The sequence below is a fragment of the Silurus aristotelis genome (genome assembly GCF_946808225.1).
Source record: "Silurus aristotelis genome assembly, chromosome: 23".
In the NCBI taxonomy this organism is placed as follows: Eukaryota; Metazoa; Chordata; class Actinopteri; order Siluriformes; family Siluridae; genus Silurus; species Silurus aristotelis.
In genome coordinates, this window is record NC_139596.1 from 4,796,034 (window position 1) to 4,816,024 (window position 19,991).

The following is a 19,991-nucleotide window of genomic DNA, read 5'->3' on the forward strand; positions in this document are numbered from 1 at the left end:
AGCCCGTTAGAAACTCATTCCTGACAGCACATAAAAAGCTTTGCCAAATATGTGGTGTTCTATCTTTTTTCATCAATTATGAATTTCTAACCCATTTTCATTCGCTAGTTGCAGTTTTTAACAGTTTTGATGATATTATGATTATGAATATGAAAATTATTAATTTTTAAATAACTTTAATAATTTTATGAAAAATGTCATATTTTGGTCAGATAATGTTTTGTAATATAATATCTCATCATAAACATGGAAAAAAATCATGGGGAAATGCATGCTGTTTTTGCATATTTGCTTAGTTCGAAAAACCGCTTTCTCTTTGTCCTAGAAGCCTGAGACTTGCGAAATCGCATTTTCAAGAAGCTCATTCTTGACAGCACACAAAAAAACTAACCAACTTTCTATCGGCTTCTTCCATTAGGGGTCGCCACAGCTCTTTGCAAAAAACGGGTTTTGAGTTCGTTTTTGATTAATCATGACTTTCTAACGCATTTCATTCTCTTTTTATACTTTGCAATAGTCAATAGTATTTGAAATATATAATATTTTATACATATAATATTTTTAAGTCGTCAAATTTTTTTCAAACTATTGTTTGTCAACACGCTTTGCATAGAATTTTTTATTTTTGCACTTTTTTTCTATAGATTTTTCATGAAATTATTTCTTTAAATATTAAAATGTAGATTTTACCTATTAATTTCATATTTATATGAGAAAAGTCATATTTATGTCAAAACATGGTTTATCATGAAACCTTTTTCATTCACTTATAGCACTTTTTTAACGATTTATTGTGAAATAATGCTTACGAATATGACCATTGATATTTTTACAATTACTTTGTAAAAACGTGATTTGTCACGTTTTTCATTGAATTTATGTACTTTTTACCATTTTTTTCATGAATTTATTTTTATTTTTTTAAGTTATATTGTTCTAAGACTATTGTTGTTAATGTACATTTTTTGGTTTGCATATTGCACTCTTTAATGGTTTTTCAATAAACGATGCTTTTAAATATAAAATTTAATATTTTCACAATAACTATCATTTTAATTGTAGATTTCATATGTATTTGTCAAAATAGGATTTGTATGGGCACACTTTTTAGTTTTTTGTTTCTTAATGGCAATTTTTTTAAAGGTCTTCCATGAACATATGCTTCTGAATATGAAAATTCATATTTTCATAATGACTATTATATTTTATGTAAAACAAATCATATTTTTGTCAACCCATGGTTTGTCATGTAAAAGTTTTTCGTTCATGGATTAAACTTTTTAACGTTTTTTCATTTAATTGTGCTTATGAATTTGAATATTCATATTTTTTACAATAACTCTTTTTATGAAAAACGTTATATTTCTGTCTAAACATATTTTGTCATGTCACCATTTCGTGCACTTATTGCACTTATTAATAGTTTTTAATGAAAATATGCTAATGTATATGAAAATTCATATTTTCACAACAATTTTTTATGATAAAGGTTAACATATTTTTTGATTAAATTATGGTTATGGATAAGAAATTTAATATTTAAAAAAAAAATTTTTATAAAAGAAAGTCAGATTTTGTTCAAACCATTGTCATCACGTTTTGCGTTGAATTGTTGCACTTTCAACGGTTTTTAGTTAAATGAAGCTTATGAATATGAAAAGTCATAATTTCACAATGACTTGTAAAAACTTTGTCATATCACGTTCTTCATTGAATTTTTGCACTTTTTATTATTTGGATGAATATAAAAATGTAAATTTTATCCATTTATATTATATTTTTATTTTTTAAAAAGTTATATTTTTCTCAGCCCATGGTTTTAATGTTTTTGCTTACACATTGCACTTTTTTAAAGTTTCTAAAAACTTGATTTGTATAGCCACTTTATTGTTTTGCGCTCACTTATAGCACTTTTTTAAAGGTTTTTCATAAACATATGATGTATATTTTACAATAACTCGTATCTTTATGATGAGGGATAATTGATCATTTTATGCAATTATGATTTTGAATATGGAATTAAAAATTTTAATAAAAACAATAAATGTTTTATTTAAGAAAGTTTTTTTTTAAACCATTATCATTTTTTGCTTAGATTTTTTGCACTTTCATTGTTTTTATAGTTAAATGATGCCTATGAATATGAAAAGTCCCAATTTCACATTATCTTGCAAAAACTTGATCTGTCATACACATTTTTCAATGAAATTTTGCACTTTTTTTTTTCAGTTTTTCCTGAAACTCCTTTCAATATGAAAATTTATATTTTACCAATTAATTTCATATTTATAAAAGAAAAGTCAAATTTACATCAAAACATGGTTTATCATGAAATCTTTTTCGTTTACTTATTGCATTGATTTTCTTTTTTTGTAAAATTATGAATGTGAATTTATATTTTCACAATAAATTGTAAAAACTTGATTTGTCATTTCACGGTTTTCATTAAATTTTTGCACTTTTCAACAGTTTTTTTTTTATGAAAATTATTCTGATATGAGAATATGAGATAATATGAGAATTTATATTTTACCAGTTAATTTAATCTTTTTATTTAAAAAAATAATATTTTTTTTAGCAAACCATGGGTTTATCTTTTTATTGAAGAATCAACAATCACAGATACAAAAATGTAAACAGAAATTTTCCTTTTTTCTTTTTTGTACAACAAAGAGCAAACATTCCCACCCCACCACACAAAACACTAACAAACCCCCAGACAAAGACGAGCACACACACACACCCCACATCCCCCTGTTAAAACAACTGAAGAAACAAAAGAAAGGTTATGTATACAGTCTAATTTCAACGGATTTAGATCTTTAATCAGGTAACACCCATAGTCTCCTAAAATAAGAAACAACACGTTGCCACTTGCAAAAACAGTAGAACCCTTCAGTGTATATTTTATTTTCTCCAACTTAAGAAAAAACATCAAATCTGTAAACCACCGCGAGATGGAGGGACATCCTATTGCTTTCCAGTGCAGAAGTGTGCAACGTCTGGCCAACAAACACGAGAAGGCTAAAACATCTTTGTGTACAGAACTCAGTGATACCGACTCATTGGTAACCTCAAATATAGCGATCAGTGGGCATGGCGTCAATTGCACCTCAAATATGGAGGACATAATGCCGAAAAAAACCTGTCCAGAATGTATGTAATTTTGGGCACAGAAAAAACATATGACTTAAATGACAGGGGGAAGCATGACATCTGTCCTCAACCCCGGGATAGATTTTTGCCTGTTTCGATTTGGAAAGATGAATTCTGTACAAAACCTTTAACTGAATTAGACTGAGGCGGGCACAGGAAGTGGAAGACCGTTTCCTATTTACGGCCTTCTCCCACCGTTCGTCGCCAAACTGCAGCCCTAACTCCTCCTCCCAAGCGGTCCTGGTTTAATCTGTATTACAGCTATTGAGAGATAAAATGAAACTGTATATCCGGGAAAACAAACTACGCTGGTGTGGAGTAAACATGACTAAACTCTCCCAAGGTTGCTTTGGGGGTACAGAGGAAAAATTGGGAAGGCATTTAGATACAAAGCTGCGGACTTGGAGATATCGAAAAAAATTAGCTGTTGGCAGCCCATACTCCAAGGACATGCTGGTGAAACTTCTAAAGACGCCATCTTTGTACAAATTATAAAGTTGCTTGATGCGTTTTTCGTGCCATAGTGAGAAAGCTGAATCTAAAAGTGACGGGGAAAACAAATGATTTTTATTCAAGGAACCTCCTGCTGATAGAGCCCTAAATTTAAAGTGACGTCTAAACTGAAACCAAATCTTAAGTGTGTTCAGTACGACTGGATTGTCAGTATATCGGGATGGTTTGCTTGGAAAAGGTGAGAAAAGCAGAGCAGATACAGAGGATGATCTACAGAATTTCAGAAGTTCAGTTTTTGGATATGTGCAGCCCAGTAGTATATTTGAAAATTGGGCAAAGCAACGCCACCACTGAGCCTACATCTCTGCAATAAAGTCTTATGGATTCTGGGCGGTTTTCCACCCCAAAGAAAAGAATTAGCGATTTATCTAAAGAATAAAAGTTGTAGAGCGGTATTGTTTACCGGATAACACTCACTCTTATGGAAATTCAGTTTATATCCTGAGAAAGAGCCAAAATCATCCAAGATAGATAAAATGACAGGAACAGAGTCTGCAGGATCAGTCACATATAGCAACAAATCATCAGCATATAAGGATACCTGTTATTCCACCCACTTGCGAGTTATACCCTTAAAGGCTAATGAGGATTTTAGTTTAATGGATAATGGCTCAATGGCAAGGGCGAATAGCAGTGGCAACAGTGGGCACCCCTGCCGGGTTCCACGCCCGAGACTGAAATAATCAGAGCTAATATAATTTGTACGAACACTGGCTTGCGGAGATTTGGAAAAGGAGACAAATGTATCACCAGACCCAAATTTCTTTAATATTGCAAACAGGTATTCCCACTCGACTCTATGAAACGCTTTCTTAGCATCCAATGAGACTACAACCTCAGGGAAAGGAGATGACTGTTTAGAGTAAATTATATTGAAAAATGTATGAGTGTTGAAAAAATTAATGTCGCCCTTTTATGAATCCAGTCTGCTCCATAGATATGATACGTGGTAGTACATTTTCTAACCAGGATGCAATCACTTTCGCCAGCACTTTTACATTGGCATTCAGCAAATGCGAGGCCTGACTGAAAGTGGGTGTTAGCACGCCCTGATCCAGAGATTCATTGAACACACAAAGGAGCAGCGGTGCCAATTTATCGATAAACATTTTTAAAAACTCACCTGGAAGCGATCTGGGCCTGGGGCTTTATTAGACTGCATCGCCTTTAATGAAGCTAAGTAAGGCATTTATAAAGAGCAGAGTAATATGACTTAAATGCTGCATTGATCTCTTTGGGATCGGTAACGGTAACATTTAAGTCATTATTAATCTGCGGTATTAGGCGTGATGCAGCCTGCCGTTTTAGCTGATGAGCTGACAATCTGCTCGGTTTGTGACCGTATTCATAATACGATGTTGGCTGATAGCCGATGTAATTTCCCTGCGTTTAGCTCTGTGCTCCCGATATATGAAAGCAGAGTACGAAACGATTTGCCCCCTGAGATAGGCTTTCAGAGTCTCTAATAATAATTAGCATGGGGTAGATTCAAGATGATTAAACAACAAGAATTTCTCAATAGCTTTAGAAATAGACGCACAGAAATCCTTGTCTGCCAGGAGATGCGAATTAAACTGCCAAAGAGATTGTGTGGGTCTATGGGTTAAGAATTGGATATCCAATGCTAGAGGAGCATGATCAGAGTTCACAGTGCCCAAATAATCTGTAGATACAACGGAGCGTTTAAGACGGCTATTAATAAAAAAAAAAAAGAATCAACTCTGTAATATGAATGATGCACCGGGGAGAAAAATGAGAATTTTTTTTATCCCGGGATTGCGACATCGCCATGGGTCTACCAAGCCGTTCTGTGACACGAAATAGGAGAACGTTTTAGACATCGCAGATTGAGACACAGCACGAGAACTAGAACGATCCAAAACAGGGTTCAAAACACAATTCAAATCTCCACCAAAAATGATCAGATGGGTATTTATAAAGGGAAGACTGCTCAGTAACCTATTCGCAAAATCAGGACCATCAAAGTTTGGAGCGTAAATATTAACCAGCAGAACCTTGGTCTGTATCAGCGTACCAGCCACAATTACATATCTGCCACTCCTATCTGCAATTATATGGGTAGGTGAAAACCGTATGGTGGTGACCTTTCCACTCCAATTTCAATTCTAAGGCATGAGGGGTGGCCATCCAAGGACGGTGAAGCCTATGATGATCTCTGACTCAGAGGTGTGTTTCCTGTAAAAATACTATGTCGGCGCGTAAGCGTTTCAGTTGTGTAAAAACCCTAGAACATTTAATACGATTACCCATACCCCTATTATTTCTATATAAGGAACCGGACAGGTGCACCACTGCCAGCTAAATGTGAGTCTGTATTAGTGTCAGCCATTCATCCAAAAACAAAGATTAAAACAGGACCTGTGAAGCCAGGGGGAACCCCACCCCCCCACTACTCTGCGCGCGCATCCGACACACAAACACATACCCAAAACACAAGTAGAGTCCCCATTCTAACAGTTACCCCAGGGGACAGCAACATGAACTAACAAAAAAGAAACCTACCGCCCACACAAATAAATGTGCTAATGACACGAAGAACAAGCCTATCCTAAACAAAGAGAAGGCTCCAGCAGATTCATTACAACATAAATCATGCGCAACTATATCTAGTTCACGGCTTCTCACCCCCGGTCTACATAAACATATAAACAATGTTTCTAGAGGAAAATTAATTCCCAACATATATCGACCAAGCGCTTATGAAACAAACATTAAGTTTTCCGGATCACTTACACTTTGATTCCTGTAAAAAAATAACACTTGAAGAAAAATAAATAAATAAATAAACAAAAAAAACCCGAACACAACAACACAAAGTGCGTAAAGTTAAAGAAGCTGCCGCTGCACCTCGTTAAATGCAGCCCGTGCTTTTGCGGTTTTTACCGTATGGTGGGGAAAAAATTGTTTAGGCCCTTAAACTGAATTTGCTGTAATTCTCTGGTGTGCCGTCCCAGCCAACATGTCCATGTGGGCCCCACATGGGTTTTATATGGGTTATATGGGCATCACGTGGGCATGGGGTCAGAGTGGGCACTTTGATGGGCTGAATGTGGGCCCAAGTTAGGTTGCCCATTTTGTTTATTCGATGGCCCTGTATTGCCCACATTTGGGCTATATTTAGCTATATTTGTCAAAAGAAATATATCATTCAATTATTTAATTGATGATAAATTTAATTGATATGTTTTTTGCGTGTTTTATAAGTTTAATAGATTAACAAAAATATTATCTATTAACAAATAACATAGTATGACCTTTAGTTAAAAAAAAATTAAGAATCGGTAGTGCAGCTCACAGAGGCTCCTGTGTTCCCGCCTTCTGATTCTGAAGAAACGGTCATCACTCACTACCACTGGAGCACCTGACCTGACCTGGATAACCTGACATCTCTGTCACGGTAAGAAATTAGGTTTTGTTTTAAATTAATCACATTTTACTGTTGTTTTTATTTAATGTATACTTCTGAAATATTAAACCCAGCCATTAGGGGGGCACAAGCCAGTGTATTCTCTTAGTGCCGGTCCCAAGCCCGGGTAAATGGGGAGGGTTGCGTTAGGAAGGGCATCCAGCGTAAAACATGTGCCAAATCAAATATGCGGATCACAAATGAGAATTTCATACCGGATCGGTCGAGGCCCGGGTTAACAACGACCGCCACAGGTATCGTTAGCCGACAGGGTACCGGTGGAAATTGGGCTACTGTTGGCCGAAGGAGGAGAAGGAGAGGAGGAAGGCGTCTACAGAGACAGCAGGAAAAGGAGCAGTGTAGGAGAGTAGATGGTTCGGGTTGGTACTTCAAATGTTGGTACTATGACGGAGTGAGGGAGAGAGATAGCTGATATGATGGAGAGGAGAAAGGTAGATATGTTGTGTGTTCAGGAGACCAAGTGGAAAGGGAGTAAGGCCAGGAACATTGGAGGTGGGTTTAAACTGTTTTATCATGGTGTGGATGGGAAGAGAAATGGTGTAGGGGTGATTCTGAAGGAAGAGTACAGTAAGAGTGTAGTGGAGGTGAAGAGAGTTTCTGATAGGGTGATGATCGTGAAGTTGGAAGTTGAAGGGATAATGATAAATGTCATCAGTGCCTATGCTCCACAAGTTGGCTGTGAGATGGAGGAGAAAGAAAGATTCTGGAGTGAATAAGATGAAGTGGTAGATGGTGTACCTAGGAAAGAACGATTGGTGATTGGGGCAGACTTTAATTGGCATGTAGGTGAAGGGAACAGAGGTGATAAGGAGGTGATGGGTAGGTATGGTTTTAAGGAGAGGAATGTGCAAGGGCAGATGGTGGTAGATTTTGCTAAAAGGATGGAAATGGCAGTGGTGAACACGTATTTTAAATAGAAGGAGGATCATAGGGTGACGTATAAGAGTGGAGGAAGGTGCACACAGGTGGATTATCTTCTGTGTAGGAGATGCAACCTGAAGGAGATTGGAGACTGTAAGGTGTTGGCGGGGGACAGTGTAGCTAGACAGCATCGGATGGTGGTCTGTAGGATGGTTTTGGAGGCGAAGAAGAAGAGGAGGAATGTAAGGTTTAAAAGAAGAATAAGATGGTGGAAACTGAAGGAGGAAGAGTGTAGTGTGAGGTTCAGGGAAGAGGTCAGACAGGGGCTTGGTGGTGGTGAAGAGGTGCCGGATGATTGGGCAACTACTGCAGGAGTGATGAGGGAGGCAGCTAGAAAAGTACTTGGTGTGACATCTGGAAATAGAAAGCAAGACAAGGAGACGTGGTGGTGGAATGAGGAAGTGCAGGAGAGCATTAGGGGAAAGAGGTTGGCAAAACAGAAGTGGGATCGACAGAGTGATGAGAAAAGTAGGCAGGAGTACAAGGAGATGCGGCAGCAGGTTAAAAGGGATGTGGCGAAAGCCAAGGAAAAGGCATATGAGGAACTGTATAAGAGGTTGGACACTAAGGAAGGAGAAAAGGATTTATACCGATTGGCCAAGCAGAGGGACCGAGCTGGGAAGGATGTACTGCAACTTAGAGCAATAAAGGATGGAGAGGGAAATGTGTTGACTAGTGAGGAGAGTGTGTTGAGAAGATGGAGGGAGTATTTTGAGCAGCTGATGAATGAGGAAAATCAGAGAGAGAGAAGGTTGGAGGATGTGGAGTTGGTGAAGCAGCATGTAGATAGGATTAGTAAGGAGGAAGTGAGAGTAGCGATTAAGAGGATGAAGAATGGAAAGTCGGTTGGACCAGATGACATACCGGTAGAAGCGTGGAGATGTTTAGGAGAGATGGCAGTGGAGTTTTTAACCAGATTGTTTAACAGGATTCTGGAAGGGGAGAGGATGCCTGAGGAATGGAGAAGGAGTGTGCTGGTACCGATCTTTAAGCATAAGGGAGATGTGCAGACCTGCAGTAACTACAGGGGAATTAAGTTGATTAGTCACACCATGAAGTTATGGGAAAGAGTAGTGGAATCCAGGCTGAGAGAAGAGGTGACCATCTGTGAGCAACAGTATGGTTTCATGCCGAGAAAGAGCACCACAGATGCTTTATTTGCTTTGAGGATGTTGATGGAGAAGTATAGAGAAGGACAGAAGGAGCTGCATTGTGTATTTGTGGATTTAGAAAAAGTGTACGACAGGGTGCCGAGAGAGGAGTTGTATTGCATGAGGAAGTCAGGTGTGTCAGAGAAGTATGTGAGGGTGGTGCAGGACATGTATGAGGACAGTGTGACGGCAGTAAAGTGTGCAGTAGGTACGACAGACTGGTTCAGGGTGAAGGTTGGACTGCATCAAGGATCGGCCCTGAGCCCTTTCCTGTTTGCAGTGGTGATGGACAGGTTGACGGACGAGGTCAGACAGGAGTCTCCCTGGACTATGATGTTTGCAGATGATATTGTGATTTGTGGTGAGAGTAGAGAGCAGGTTGAGAAGAGCCTGGAGAGGTGGAGATATGCGCTGGAGAGAAGGGGAATGAAAGTCAGTAGGAGTAAGACAGAGTACATGTGTGTGAATGAGAGGGAGGGCAGTGGAGTGATGCGGTTGCAGGGAAAAGAGGTGGAGAAGGTGGAGGAGTTCAGGTACCTGGGGTCAACAGTGCAAAGTAATGGAGAGTGTGTTAGGGAAGTAAAGAAAAGAGTGCAGGCAGGGTGGAGTGGGTGGAGAAGAGTGACAGGAGTGATTTGTGATAGAAGAGTATCTGCAAGAATGAAAGGGAAAGTTTATAGGACTGTGGTGAGACCTGCGATGTTGTATGGATTAGAGACAGTGGCATTGAGTAAAAGACAGGAGGTGGAGCTGGAGGTAGCAGAGCTGAAGATGTTGAGGTTTTCGTTGGGAGTGACGAGGATGGACAAGATTAGAAATGAGTTTATTAGAGGGACAGCCCATGTAGGATGTTTTGGTGACAAGGTGAGGGAGGCGAGATTGAGATGGTTTGGACATGTGCAGAGAAGGGACATGAATTATATTGGTAGAAAAATGCTGAAGATGGAGCCACCAGGTAGGAGGAAAAGAGGAAGGCCAAGGAGGAGGTTCATGGATGTGGTGAGGGAAGACATGCAGGTAGTTGGTGTAAAAGAGGCAGATATAGAGGACAGGGTGGTATGGAGACGGATGATCCGCTGTGGCGACCCCTAATGGGAGCAGCCGAAAGAAGAAGAAGAAGAAGAAGTATACTTCTGAAATATTTGTGGTAAATAAAGTTACAGGCACGATATAACGAAGGTAAGATTGAACTGGTTTACCTCAGAGATAAACACCTGTGGAAAACTGAACATAAAAAATGTGGAAATAACGACTTTTTAAACCATTTTCACCCGTGTTTTCTCCATATAGTGTCCTCGTGATAACAGGAGGGTGAAACAGTAAAAGCACTGTGGAGTAATCTTTCTCTTTACCAGCTTTTATAACATGTGTTATAACCACCAGCTTTTGGCTCCGAGACTTCACGCATGCGCATAGACACCACAAACTGAGATGAGTTTGACTTGAAGCTGTGCAGTGCAGACCGACAAATTCGAGAGCAGACAACTCCGTGTTCTTCCGAATCGCTTTCAGGGTATTTTTATGTCAAATAAAAATTGCTTCGGGTTTGTGCAGTCAAGTCGAACACTTGCTGTGTTAGCTCCAATAAGGCTTTTTAAAGACAAAACATCGTTATAAGTAAGTCACTTAAACTAATGTTACAGTGGTCAGTTCAAATTCACGGTCTAAAGCAGGGGTCACCAACATGGTGCCCGCAAGGACCACATGAGTAGCCCGCGGGCCTTTTCTAAAAAAATAGCTGTTTCCTACTTTGTTAAATCATTGTTGATAATTATTATGAGAAATTATTAACATGATCAGTGTCTTCACATAGATGAGTATCATTAATTATAAATAATAACATATAATTAAAGGTAAATTGAGCAAATGTGATATTTCAGATCAAACTGAAAACGGTGTGTATCAAACTGGTAGCCCTTCACATTAATCGGTACCCAAGAAGTAGCTCTCAGTTTCAAAAAGGTTGGTGACCCCTGGTCTAAAGTGTACCAGTATACCAGGTGTACCAGTACGAATTTAATAATCGATCTGTGTTCAAGGCCCCACTAGTTATTCTAGACATTAATCACAAACAAAGCCTGAAATTCACCATATTAATGCATTTAACTTTTTGCATGGTATTGTGTAATTTTAACATCATTTACTCAAATCATTTAACAGTTTGGGCAAATGGTGGATTAGAAGGTGATTACAACCTTGTGATTTTTAGTCTTTTTTTTTTTTTTTTTTTTTTTTTTTAGTTCTGATAGTCTTATGCTTATGTAACTTGCATGCTTTATACATACAAATAATGGGTTTGTGCCCTGCTTGATACAGTAGCATGCTCTACTTTATATACATTGTTTTGCTTTACAGGTAGCCTGAAGCATAACCTTTGCTGAAAACTGTAAGTAAGAAAGAGCTGGAGAAAGCGCTTGGTAAATGGTTCACAAATGTTCTTTGAGAGCCCAGCAGGACCATGATCGGACGGCAGTACAGCCAGAAGTGTAAGTCATATAACCTATAGCTAGGGCTGCACAATTAATAATATTTTATCCCAATCACTGTTTTTGCCTCTGTTTAATTAAGGAGAATACTCCACCCTGAAATGAAAAAATATCTTAGAAATTTCTTATCCTCAAGGCATCCTATACGGTGGCTGAGAGAGCTCAAAATGCTGCAACTTAAGAAAACACCAGCAAATAAAAAAAACAAAAAAACTTTATCAGTTTGACAACACGTGCTGCAAACCCCCACAATGCAACCAAACACAGAAACATGCTGCAAATCCTCACAACACAACCAAATAGCACCGATCACAAAATAAATGTTTTTAGGGCATCACAACAAGTGACAAACCCGTCTGGGACTGCTTATTGTTTGTCAGTGGTGTTGTCGAAGACCTGAAAGGTGAGTTGTTTGTTTATTTTATCATTGTTTATTTATGATTCCTTGGCTTTTGGAACAAAAAGCCATAAACAAAAAACTCACCTTTCAGATCATCGACAACACGACTGATGAATAGACATTGAACAAGCAGTCCCGGGTTCGTCACTTGTTGGGGTCCCCATAAAACATTTATTTTGTGGTCTGTGCTATTTGCAGTGCAAATTAATTAGTTGTGTTGTAAGGATTTGCAGCACGTGTTGTTTAACTGATGAAGATGTTTTTTCAATTTGCTGGCGTTTTTTCTAATTGCACATGTTTTCTTCAGTTACAGTGCATTAACCTTTCTTGGGCCACCGTGATCCTAGGTGTGACAACTTTCAGCTGATCAGAATAAATATGAACAATGGTTCTAATCACTGGCTTTTGGCAATGGCCAAATATCCGTTTAAGAGTCAAGTTCAGACGAAAGGTTGATATTTTTATTGTTTCATTCATAAGTTTTGGATTCCATGACTGGTTTCCATGACTGGATTCCATGACTTAATAACATAAGTTATTAATGTGCGAGGCAGAGGTGGGAACAATTCACTGATGAGATTCTAGGATATGTCTTAATTATATTGATGCATGTTTTTTTAGATGCTTCTGTGAATGGTAGTATTTTAAAATGTACTAAATTGCCTTTTTTGTCTTTTCTTTCTTTACTGTTTTGTAGGTGTGCAGCTGAGGAATCTGCATAGACCCACCAGTGAACTATTTTACTCAATAATTCTGTTATTCCTGTTTCTGTTTTTAATTTAAATTAATTTAAATTAAATGTGATTTACACATTCTGAGTTAAAGTCATTTATTTTTCACAGTTCAAATACTCAACCATGTAATTTTAAACATAGAGCAGCACATAAAATCAACTAATATTAGTTTTATGTTTGATCAGGCACAGTTTTACATTGTAACTGAGGTTTAAAATGGTTTGACAGTGGATTTTCCATAGTAGCACATTAAGTTCACCCACAGAAATCAATGATAAAATTAACAAATGGGACTCAAATCTCACCCACTGTGGTCCCACAACAACCCTATAAAGGGGCCATTTGTGGGTTGACCCATGATTAAGTCATGTGGGCCCCATAAGGGTCCTTTTTGTAGCCCACTGTTTTTCTCCATTTTTAACACCTATTTGGGACCCAAATAGGCCCATATAAAGAACACCTATACGGGTCCCACTTAGAGCCCACCATGGACCCATCAATGGCCCCTCTGGGCAAACACACATGGGGCCCATGTGGAGCCGATGGACAAAGTTCTCTGAGCCCTATTTGGATTGCCCATGCAGGGCCCAAGTGACAGCCTATCAAAAACCCGCATGGGGCCCACATGAAAATGTTGTCTGGGGTAAAACATCCAGACATTCGCTGTGATAGTGAAATTTGGCCACAATGGCTCATGATCGTTCACCGGGCTTTGGTATAGGCTGTAGAGTGCGATGTGACCTGTCCAGAACTGGCTTCTACTCCAGGCTCAGTGCCTCCTTCAACAGCATGGCAACACTCGCGACAGTGGAGCTATTGGGACCCTCAGGAACACCAATGATCCGGACATTATTGCGTCGTGATCTAGCTTCCAGATCATCGTATTTGGTCTCCAGCTTATTGAACTCAGCAGTAAGACGGTGTATGTCTCGTTTCATTACAGCGATATCATCAGTGCAAACAGAAAGTGAGCGCTCTATCTCAACTACGGTGCCCTTTCGTTCCCGCACCGCAGCCTCATTCGCAGCTCTATCGCTGGACAGCTGCGCCTTCACCGCCTGCAGCTCCGACTTTATTGTCAGTAAATCGTTTCCCAAAGTGCGTTCCAATGCACGTAGCTGGGCCCTGAATACCTTGATGATTTCGGACTTCAGAGAGGACAGCAGCTCCGACTTTAATGAGTCAATATCCTCCTTAGAAGCTGCCTGTGAAACGATGGGCCCTTCACACGGAGGTGAATCACGAGAAGGCGAGGCCGCAACTGTTGCACCAGGCCGCAGCTGTGACTGAGTTGTGCTACGGGTCTTAGAAGTTTTACCAGACCATACCTACCTCTAGATTTAAATATACAAACAACGAGGGTAAACCGAGGGATTGAGAGCAAAAGTAAAAGTGAAAAGCTCGAAATTATAACAATTATAACAATAATCCACCGGAGCCCTCTAACAACCACGTCCTACTCCATGACAAGATCGATTACGCCCTCAAACCATGGTTATAATGTACGTTTTTTGCTTACAAATTGCACTTTTTTACTGTTTTCCATTAAATGATGCTTATGAATATGACAATTCATATCTTGTCATACTATCTCTTTTTTTATGAAAATGTCATCTTTTTGTTAAAAACATGATTTGCATGGTCACTTTTTTGTTTTTGATTCAGTTATGGCTCTTTTTTAAAGGTTTTCCATGATCATATGATTTAAATTTTCACAATTACTTATAATTTTATGGTTAGGGTTAACGTTTTTATGAAATTATGATTATGAATAGGAAATTATATATTTTAATAAAAACAATCCATCTTTTATTAAAAAAAGGTAATTAATTTCAAACCATTGTTTTTCATATCAACTTTTGCGTAGAAATGTTGCACTTGTAATAGTGTTTAGTTTAATTATGCTAATGAATATGAAAAGTAATATTTTTCACAATACATTTCAAAAACTTGATTTGTCATATCACATTTCTTTATTAAATTATTCCTATGTATATCAAAACTTCATACTTCTTATTTTTGCCAAACATGACTATCATGAATTCTTTTCCAATCACTTATTGCACTTTTTTTTTACTGTTTTTCATGAAAATATGCTTCTGTATATGAAAATTAAAATTTTATTAATTAATTGCATATTTATGTAAAATGTCATAATTTTGTCAAACCATGGTTTGTCATGTGAAAGTTTTTAGTTTATGTTTTGCACTTTTTATTGGTTTTTAATTACATTATGCTTATGAATATAAAAATTTATATTTTCACAATAACATATTTTTATGAAAAAGTTAATATTTTTTATGAAATTATGGTTTTGAATATGAAATGTAATATTTTTATTTTTATTTTTTTTTTAAAGAAAGTCAGATTTGTTTCAATCCATTGTTTGTCACAACAGTTGTTGTGATGAACATTTGCATATTTGTTAGATTTTTATCATGCCCAAACGAAACTTAATTATCTAAAGCTGTTTCCTATTTGGTAAATAAATTCCTAATCTTCTCAAAAAACTTTGTCAGCAGTTATTTCATGTTCTCTAAGACATCATGAGACAATTGTTTCTCAGTGCTTTTCAATATGTCTATAAGCAGTATTATCAGGTGTACATAGCAGTTTCTTCTCTCTGAATGATGTGTTCAAAGAGAATAAGGAAAATTCAAAATGTAATTACAACTATGCACATATTGTTGTAGAATTATAAAAGCTATTGTTATAATTGTTATAGAAGCTAAACATAGCAGTCGAGTGAGTCAGATCACTGACTCACTCAGTGGCCCCCTTTCTACTTTAAAGAAAGGATCTATTTATGGGCTCTCAACTATTTCAGTCCTGAATACTCACTTAGGTAGGTTTCATAGGCCAACAGACCAATTAGTGCACAGATTAAGGGGGTGCTGTTTTGATCCTGCTTGCGTGTATCCACTGTGGGTGATAATCAGTTAGATAATTACAGCTAGAACAGTTTCTGTGGGCGGAGGAAGAGTTAGTGAGACATCAGCAATAATAGAATTCAAATTTTCAACTAGGGCAGAAACGTAGTCGTCCACAATCACTTCCATGTTACCTAAGACAGAAATGCCTGTGCGTCCCCTGACCCATGGGGTCGGGAAAGGCCGGCCAATTAGAATTTTAAAAGGTGACAGTTTAGTAGTTGAAGATGGGGTCATTCTCATTTCTGTGAGTACTGCCAGGAGAACAACAGTCCAATTTCAGCCTGTTTCAATGCAGGCTTCACCAACACTATTAAAGCTAGTTTAGGCAGAGCAGTCATATCTCTAATGATACCAGCAGAATCTGATTTACATTGTTTTTATTATTATAAATTATATTATTATAAATATATTTATTATTATTTTATGCCCATTACTTTATGTCCTTATGGCTGACTCTGAAGTATTTTTTAGGTCAATATCTGGTATATTGGAGATATGTGTCATCATTGGGATCTCAGGATTTGTATGTACTGTGTCCAAATTTACTGGTTGTTTGCTGCTTCACCCAAATGAGGATGGCTTCCCCTTTTGAGTCTGGTTCCTCTCAAGGTTTCTTACTCATAACATCTATGGGAGTTTTTCCTTGCCACAGTCTCAATCAGGAAAAAATGCACACCATTCACCTTGACTGTTGATTTCTGTAAAGCTGCTTCGAGACAATGTCTGTTGTGAAAAGCGCTATACAAATAAACTTGACTTGACTTGACTTCCTTGGCTACTTTATCCGCTAACAAATTTCCTCCGAATCACCTGCGGCATGTCCTTTAAACTTAACTATGGCCACTTTGGCAGGGAGTTGAACAGCATTTAAGAGGTCGCCTATGAGATTAAAATGTGCTATAGGCTTTCCATCAGCTGTTTTAAAGTGTCTTTGCTTCCGTGTTTAGGCAAAATCATGCACAACACCATAAGCATACTTAGAATCAGTGTATATAGTCACTACTTTACCTTCAGACATCTGACATGCACTTGTAAGGGCCACCAACTCTGCAGCTTGTGCAGATGTGTATGGTAATGATTTAGCTTTTACTATTTCATCAGGTAATCTTACAACCGCATATCCACATAAATACACATCAGAGGGTTTGAACATGATCTATCTACATATAGGAAATTCCCCTCTTCCAGGGCCGTATCTAAAAGATCAGGCCTACAAGAGGTCTCTTGTTCAATGTGTTTAAGGCAACCGTGTGTGTCAACAAAACCATCTAAGTCAATAAAGTCTAGCAGATCACGCAGCGCTACTACAGCTGAATACGGCTGAGAAGAAGGCCTAGTGGTTTAGTTTTCTGTCACCAAGAGCGCAATTTCATAACCAGATCTACGTCGTGCTGTCATATCTAGTGTGTTGAGGTTATGTAAAATAGCTGTTACCTGATGTGAGGTGTACAGTATTAAAGGATGTGACAGCACCATTTTCTCAGCATCGCAGTCAGGTCCATCAGAGCCGCAGCCACTGTATTCGGTCCTGCGATATCTTACGTTGGCCTTCTGAGATCACATAGCCCAGATATAAGACCTTTCGCATCACCCACTGTTCGCTTCACCCAAAAGCCGTTAAAAAGTGCAAAAGTTCAATGCAAAACGTGATGACAAAGAATGGTTTAAAAAAAATATTTATTTTAATTTAAATGTGATTGTTTTTATTAAAATATTACATTTCATGTTCATAATCATAATTTCATGAAAATATATTAAAGTATTGTAAGACTTTAGCTTGATCCTGACCAAAAGGTCGGCCCTCCCCGAGAACACAGCATGGATGCCCGAGAGTGCAGGGTCTGTGCCGTGTAGGTGCCCGAGGCAACAAGAACATCAAAGGAACTCTTTACGACACAACACGTTTCCTCCAGGACTCACGGCAGGGGACCCTACACATAACACACATCACACACATCACATCACAACCTTGTGCTCCAGAACATCTGATCACATGCACATTATCAACTTGTGCTGTTAATATCATGAACAGCAGCTACGCTAATTCCTCTCCACTGCTTCTCTTTCTCTCCCCATCCCGAGGCATCCTGAGGTTTGGCCAGCTCCAGTCACGTCCCACCTCGTGAAGATTATGGACCTATGGATGATCATGGAGAAGTAGATGCCGAGTGTTTAAAGGCCCTGGCATGGAGAAGCTGATGCTGGATCTATGATGATCACAAATTGTTCTGTATTGTTGAAAGATTTATGACCAAACTTTTGATGTCACCCATATGAGGATGGGTTCCCCTTTGAGTCTGGTTCCTCTCAAGGTTTCTTCCTCATATCATCTAAGGGAGTTTTTCCTTGCCACTGTCGCCACGGCTGCTCATCAGGGACAAACGCACACCATTCACCTTCACTGTTGTTTTCTGTAAAGCTGCTTTGAGACAATGTCTGTTGTGAAAAGCGCTATACAAATAAACTTGACTTGACTTGACTTGACCAAGACCCCACAACACCCCTCTCGAGAACCAGAACTTTATCTGGAATACAGTAGGCTCCCCGGAGAGCTACCCTTGGTCTTCAAACACCACATCTCCATACAAATGGTAGATCTGCAGACAAATGTCTGACCCCTCTACCCCTCCTTTTCTTTTTACATTCTCAAACACAGGACATTCTATAGCACACCAGATGATTATGTGTAAGAAAGGTCATATCACATGTAAATAACGACGGAAAATTTTCATGTTTTATTTCTTTACAAAGGTTTATCGCGACTGGTACACAGGTCCCATTCCCACAGCAATAAAACAAATAATAAAAAAGGTTTAAAAGATTTAAGAAAACATAACTCTATGCAAGGGGCGTGTGCTCCACTACAAATGTATACAGGCGAGGTGCCTCCCACAGGTCTGTAAGAACCAATCAAGGCAAACTTCCATTGCTAAATAATGTTTACATAATGCTTACTCTATCTGGGTATTTAAGGAGAACTGACCAACAATTCAGGGAATCTGTAAACAGATCAATTACTGTGTCGTCTTTTACCAGGTATGAAAGGTTTTATATTTCCTGTTTAAATGTAAATACTATTGGTTTGTATTTGTGTTATATTTTAATTGAACTATGAATTGGCTTTGAATTGTGATTTTCTTACCTGGTTAATAAATTGTTTTTTTTTATATTATTCTGTGTTGCTCGGTAAATGTTGACACTGCAAGTAATAACGTTGTATCCGTAGTTACCGTAAGGAATAAAATCAGGCTAGGTTCGGCCTAAATCCCAGTTAGATAGTGAATAATACATCAGCTGAGGATTTGAGAGATACTACTAGCACTTGGCGTTAGTTTAAGTGTACTTAGAAGCGTGGATGCTAACAATATGTATTTCTGTTTAGAGTAACATTTCTGATCACTCTAAATAGGGTCAGCCTCAACCTCTGATTATTTCAATATTATTCTTTTCATTACCTGTGGTTAGAAATAATTATGGTAATAATTAAGTGTCACCTCTAAGGGGACTAAATAAAGTATGTTTAAAGTTGAGCACGCAGAGAGCGGCCGCTTAAGCGTATAGTCCAACCTCTGGCAGCGACCAATACTGATTCACTTAGGACCGTTGACCAGTATATTAATTATAGGGCCCATACTAGGATCATGTGCGACTATGAGAACCGAATGAACGAGTGTAATGCCAGAGTTTAATCAGAATAACTAAACAAACATCCATCAAAATTATACTATTAGTAAAATAACAACCTATGCAAATATTTATTATGTTTTATCTAATTGGAGTTAGATAAGAGGTCAATAACCAAAATTAAGAAATACATTAATCCAATCTTATCTAATGTGAAAGGAAAGACTAGAACCACGAGAATCCTTCGCCACGCCTCTGGAAACCGTCGTTGGACCAGTGGGTGGTTTCCCACCTTACAGTATCATTAAAATGTTATTGTTAAAATATGAATTTTTATATACATTAGCATCATTTCATTAAAAACTATTTTTAAAAGTGCAATAAGTGCATGAAAAGGTGACATGACAAAATAAATTTAGACAGAATAATAAATTTTTCATCAAAATAGTTATTGTAAAATATGAATATTTATATTCATTAGTGCAAAATTTCAATGAAAAACATGAAATGACAAATCAAGTTTTTACAAGTAAATGTGAAAATATAAATGGTCATATTCATAAGCATTATTTCACTAAAAAGTCTTTCATAGCCATTAGGGAGGCACAAGCACATCCAGAGTAAA

The 19,991-nt window shown here is 37.9% G+C and overlaps 1 pseudogene across 1 annotated transcript in view; it reads left to right on the forward strand.

The window, feature by feature from the left end:
• Window positions 1-17,667, forward strand: part of LOC310718244 — a 36,001-nt pseudogene extending 18,334 nt beyond the window's left edge. The window contains exon 2 of the transcript XR_014538265.1: window positions 17,574-17,667. The product of XR_014538265.1 is annotated as an uncharacterized misc_RNA (transcript). The remainder of the gene's footprint in view (window positions 1-17,573) is intronic.
• Window positions 17,668-19,991: the final 2,324 nt, after the last annotated feature.